We start from the raw sequence: 6,445 nt of genomic DNA, 5'->3' as shown, positions 1-6,445 counted from the left end.
ATTTCTCTGAAAGTATAATCTTGAAATTTGGTAAAAAAAAATAAATCAAAGAAATCCAATTTGGAAAATAAAACTATCACTATTGGCAGGGATATGATAATATACACGGGAGAAGAATCTAAAGAGTCTACTAAAATACTGCTAGAAACAATAACCAAGGCAAAAATGTAGCAGGGTTCGTACTCATGAAATAAATATATCACAGATTGTTTGCATTTCTCTGTTGATTATAGAAAGAAATAAAACTACTCTTTATAAGATCGTAAAAAGTAATTAAACCTCAGGTACAATGCTGAAATGAAAAATTAAAAGATAGACTTGTATCATAAAACATCAAATGCCTAGGTATCAACTTCATAAAAATATGTGAAAGAAATATACATTGAAAACTATAGGCAACTATCATAAATTTCAATGTATATCTCTTTCTATTAAAAGAAATAGAAGAGGACATCAGGAAGTGGAAAAAATTATTCCCTGTTCACGAGTTGAATGAATTAACATTGTGAAAATGATCATCCTATCCAAAGAATTATCTACATAATGTAATTTCTTGCAGAAATATGGTGAAATTATTCAATGACTTAGAATATAATCTATTAAAATGTGTATGGAATCATTACTCCCCAAGTAGCCACAAAGTCATTTTGAGGAAAAGAAAGTTGGGAGGTATCACATATCCTGACTTTTTATTACAAAGATATAGTAATTAAAATCATGTGGTTCTGAAATAAATCTAAACTCACAGATTAATGTAGTAGAATAGAGACCCCAGAGATAACTCAGATGTATGGGTGATTAATTTATGATAGAGCAGATGGGTGTATAAAATGGAGCAAGATTGCCTTTTTGAGAAATAGTCCTGGAAAAACTGAAAACAAAATTAAGTTAGACCTGTTTCTCGTACCATATACGAGTTCATTCAAGTTGGATTAAAGGCTTTAAGATCAGACCATAATCCATGGAATATATAATCCATGAAATACAAATAAGCCCTTGCCTTAAATCCATGATACGCATTACATTATATGTATATGTATTTGTATACTTAATATAAATGTAACTCCTCAGGATATTGACCTCAAAGTTTTTTCAGTAATTTGACTCCATTGCCAAAGACTTTTCATCAAAATAAAAATTTTCTATAGAAAAAAGTAACAGGCTAAATCAAGACAAATAGGAGGAATATTTGCATAGATAAATCAGTAAATAGTTAATATAAAATATATTAAGTACCCATAAACCTCCGCAACATAAAAACAGTAACCCCATCAAAAATGTGTAGTTGGGAACAGCGATATTACAATGGGTAACGTGCTTGTCTTGCACATGGCCAAATCAGGTTGGATGCCTGGCACTAAATATGGTCTCCTGACCCTGCCATGAGTGATCTCTGAGCACATATCCAAGAGCAAGCCCTGAACACTGTGGCTCCAAAATCAAAAAAAAATAAGAGGAGGGAGTGGATGAATAACAGAAACTTCCACAAAGCCGTGGATGACATAAGTCATCCAATTGGTCAGCCAATAGGCATGAGAAATGTTCATTGCTATTTATTACTAGGTAAATGTAAATCAAAGTAACAATGAGATATTATATTGTAACAATGAGAATGACACATAATATAGCTTAAATTCACTGTTGGTAAGACTGTCACCTGGTTCAGCCTCTGAAAAACAATTTAGATATTTCTCAAGAAAGTAAGAATCAGGTTTCCCTATGACCCAACTATTCCCAGTTCTTGGTATATACATAATAAACACAAAAATTACTTTAAAAAGATATATGCACACCTATGTTCATTGTACAGCTGAGTAAATAGCTGAATACAAGAACAGACAAATTGTTTAGTGACAGGTGGTGTGTGTGTCTGTAGTGTATATACATGTGTGTATATATACCAGTAGTGGTATGTATACAAAATGGAATGCCATGATATACAGTCATAAGGATAGATGAAATTATGAATTTTCCTGTAAGTTGGATGGAATTATAAAGTATCGTGTTAAGGGTAAGTCAGATATAGAAGGACAAATACATAATACACTCATTTGTAGCACATAGAGAAGATAAGGGAATGTAAGTAATCAAGTAATGGCAACCTCTTATCCCTGGATCATAGAACTGAAAACACTGATGTAATGGAGAAGGTGGGTGATAAAGTGTACTAGAGATAACAAGGATATTGTTCAAGGATCTCGGACTTTTAGTGATGGAGATAATTATCTACACCAAGACCATAAGCTCAACAATATTATAATTATTAATTATAGTTATGTAATTAATTAAATAATTATATACATGCAGTCATATAATTAATATTACAATTATAAGTGTGGATTTTCTAATTATTAATAATAATACTTCCATTATATATTTCATTAATTCCATTATCAAAGGTGTTATAAAATTCCATTATCAAAGGTGTTATAAAATAAAGACTTAAATTTTTTTAGAAAATTAATTCTAGCCTAGAATATTCTTCATATTTTTATATTTTTCTAAACAATCTTAAATACTACAATGTTTGTTTTGTTTTGTTTTGTTTTTGCTTTTTGGGTCACACCCAGCGATGCTCAGGGGTTACTCCTGGCTTTGCACTCAGGAATTACTCCTGGCGGTGCTTGGGGGACCATATGGGATGCCGGGGATCGAACCCGGGTCGGCCGCGTGCAAGGCAAACGCCCTACCCGCTGTGCTATCACTCCGGCCCCCACAATGTTTGTTCATCATTAACATAGGTCTCCAAGGAGAAACTATTACTGATAATATAATTTCTATTCTCATTTCCTAGTGATGCAAAACTTTGAACCTATTTCTTGCCTTCCCATGATCTTACTATGATTCTGTCTGAAGAACAAAACTATTCCTCTTCTCTTCATCATTAATTTATGATAAAATCAAAGATAAAACAGAACCTCTTCTTATTCATTAATTTGAATGAATTATGACAGTTCATTAACTTAGTTATGTCTTTCAATGCTTTTATATTCACATTAATATTTTGAAAAGCTACATGTGGAAAGTAGTTTGGTAATTTCACTGTCACTATGTCAGCATAAATGATTAATTTTGTTTTCAGATCACTGGTAATTAGAAGTATATATTTATGTTGGCAATGTAGTTCTGGGATAACACCACTTAATTTTTTACCTTTAATATTGACAGAGTAAATTTCCCATTAAGGAAATAAAAATTTCCATTTGCAAAATAAATCCATATATTAAAGTTAATTTGGGGATATTTTAGTTATTAAGATTATAGAAGTTATATGTGATAATATTTATAAATATTCATGAATTGTCTTCCAAAAGCCTGTACATGAAGCTTGTATCATTATAAGTTATCACTTCAAAATAAAAAAATTTCAAGGATAGCAAATATTTTGGCTTTGAAAAGTACAGTGATAATTTGAGAAAATTAATATTTTTTAAAAAAAAACATGAAAGTGGGTGGGGCATAGAGGTGAGGGAGATGAAATATGAGAACATTGGTTGAGTGATATTATATGCCTAAAATTCAACTATCAGTACCTTTGTAGGTCACAGTTCTTTAAACAAAAATTGAAAATTAAAAGGAAAATTAATAGTATAGAATGTAAGGCACTTGTCTTTAACACTAGGTGACCTAAATTGGATATTTGGTACCCTGTTTGCTCTCCCAAGCACCACCTGGAGTGATCTATGATCCCAGATCCAGAAGCAAACCCCAAACACAGCCACTGTGATCCAAATACACCCCAGAAATGAAATTTTAAAGTGCACATACCAGTACTTACAGCACAGTTACCGCACAATGAGTGGGCCAGTTCATTAAGTCATACATGTAATATTTAATAAATAGTTTATACATTTTGTTGATTGACTCATAAAATTAATTCACGATTTATAGTTAATTGATTTATTTCATTTAAGCAATAGGTTAAGTCATATCTTCCCACTGCCATAGATTTGCCATTTCTTAGTTCATATTCTGCAAAGTACCTGAATTGTTGAATGTGATTCTATAGAAATATGCAACACTAAATTCTACATATTCATATTATGTTCAAAAACATCACTGTATATGCTGATTACTAATAATTTTATACAAGTATTTGTCTTTTGGTTTTTTTTGTGGGGTACACCTAGCTGTGCTTAGAATTTAGGCCTAGTTATATACTCAGGGATCAGTCCTGGAGGGCTCGGAGGATTATATGAGGAGCTGGAGATAAAAGCATCCTACCCACTATGCTCTCACTGGCCCTTTAAAATATGCTTTAAGCGTCAAATACTTATATTTCCAGAATTCAGAAAAGAATGCTTAACCCACAATTATGTCCTAATTAATTTTATGTGTATCCTGAATTTACTTTTAGCTTAATAAAATTCTTTTGATAACTAAATTTGCCTAATAACAGTATAATTATAATCCATTTTGTATATAATATTTACCACTTTAATTTCCAAACACCTTCTTCTCGACTAAAATTTCTGAACATATTACTGTAGATGTTCAAAAAATATTTTTTAAATGTATAAGTTATCATTTTGGATGAAAATTTAATTGCATCACTTAGTTTTTGCTTTAAAGTGGCATTCATTATTTCCTTCTATCATTTCATGAATGGCCAGGAAAAAATTATGAATTCTGTACTAGCCTATCTTCCAGCAATGGAAGGAATTCATATTCAAATAATGAATTCATTAATACAATTTACAATGAGAGTGAAAATATCTATGAAGTTGAATAGTTGAATCACATATAAATATGTTAATACTTTTTTTTTTCAGTAAGGTAATTTTATTTCCTAACACAGGGGAAACATATACACCCAATAGGTACTTATCTTACACATTTATTCACCACAAACAAATATGTTAATACTTTTTGATTAAATATATGTTGTTTCTAAAACATTATGCTTAAGTGTTTTATGTTATATAATGTCACTTTAAACTCATAATTTCTTTTTTTTTATTTTTTTAAATTTATTTATTTTTAATTAGAGAATCACCGTGAGGGTACAGTTACAGATTTATACACTTTTGTGCTTATACTTCCCTCATACAAAGTTTGGGAACCCATCCCTTCACCAGTGCCCATTCTCCACCACCCGTAAACCCAGTGTCCCTCCCACCCTCCCCAATCCCATCTCCCCCCCACCCCACCCTGCCACTGTGGCAAGGCATTCCCTTCTGTTTTCTCTCTCTAATTAGCTGTTGTGGTTTGCAATAAAGGTGTTGAGTGGCCGCTGTGCTCAGTCTCTAGCCCTCATTCAGCCCGCAACTCCCTTCCCCCACATGGCCTTCGACTACAATGTAGTTGGTGATCGCTTCTCTGAGTTGACCTTTCCCCGGAACGTGAGGCCAGCCTCGAAGCCATGGAGTCAACCTCCTGGTACTTATTTCTACAGTTCTTGGGTGTTAGTCTCCCACTCTGTTATTCTATATACCATAGATGAGTGCAATCTTTCTATGTCTGTCTCTCTCTTTCTGACTCATTTCACTCAGCATGAAACTTTTCATGCCCATCCACTTGACTACAAAATTCTTGACCTCCTTTTTTCTAACAGCTGCATAGTATTCCATTGTATAGATGTACCAAAGTTTCCTCAACCAGTCATCCGTTCTGGGGCATTCGGGTTTTTTCCAGATTCTGGCTATTGTAAACAGTGCTGCGATGAACATACATGTGCAGATGTTGTTTCGATTGTACTTTTTTGCCTCTCTGGGATATATTCCCAGCAGTGGTATTGCTGGGTCAAATGGGAATTCAATATCTAATTTTTTGAGAGTCGTCCAAATTGTTTTCCAGAAGGGCTGAACCAGTCGGCATTCCCACCAGCAGTGAAGAAGGGTCCCTTTCTCCCCACATCCTCTCCAACAGCGGTTGCTTTTGTTCTTTTGGATGTGTGCTAGTCTCTGTGGTGTGAGGTGGTATCTCAAAGTTGTTTTGATCTGCATCTCTCTGATGATTAGTGATGCAGAGCACTTTTTCATGTGCCTTTTGGCCATTCGTATTTCTTCCTTGGTAAAGTTTCTGTTCATTTCTTCGCCCCATTTTTTGATGGGGTTGGATGTTTTCTTCTTGTAGAGTTCAACCAGTGCTTTATATACCATTGATATCAACCCCTTATCTGATGGGTATTGTGTAAATATCCTTTCCCATTCTGTGGATAGTCTTTGGATTCTGGTCACTGTATCTCTTGCGGTGCAGAAGCTTTTTAGTTTAATGTAGTCCCATTTGTTGATCTCTGTTTTTACTAGATTGCTTAGTTCCGTGTCACCTTTGAAGATACCTTTATCTTCAATATCGTGGAGGGTTTCGCCGACCTTGTCTTCAATGTACCTTATGGTTTGTGGTCTAATGTTGAGGTCTTTAATCCATTTTGATCTGACTTTTGTGCATGGTGTCAGGTCAAGGTCTAAACCCATTTTTTTGCATGTGGTTGTCCAGTTGTGCC

The sequence above is a fragment of the Sorex araneus genome, chromosome X (assembly GCF_027595985.1).
Source record: "Sorex araneus isolate mSorAra2 chromosome X, mSorAra2.pri, whole genome shotgun sequence".
Taxonomy (NCBI): domain Eukaryota; kingdom Metazoa; phylum Chordata; class Mammalia; order Eulipotyphla; family Soricidae; genus Sorex; species Sorex araneus.
The sequence above is the reverse complement of the archived record's forward strand: the minus strand, read 5'-3'. Positions refer to the sequence as shown.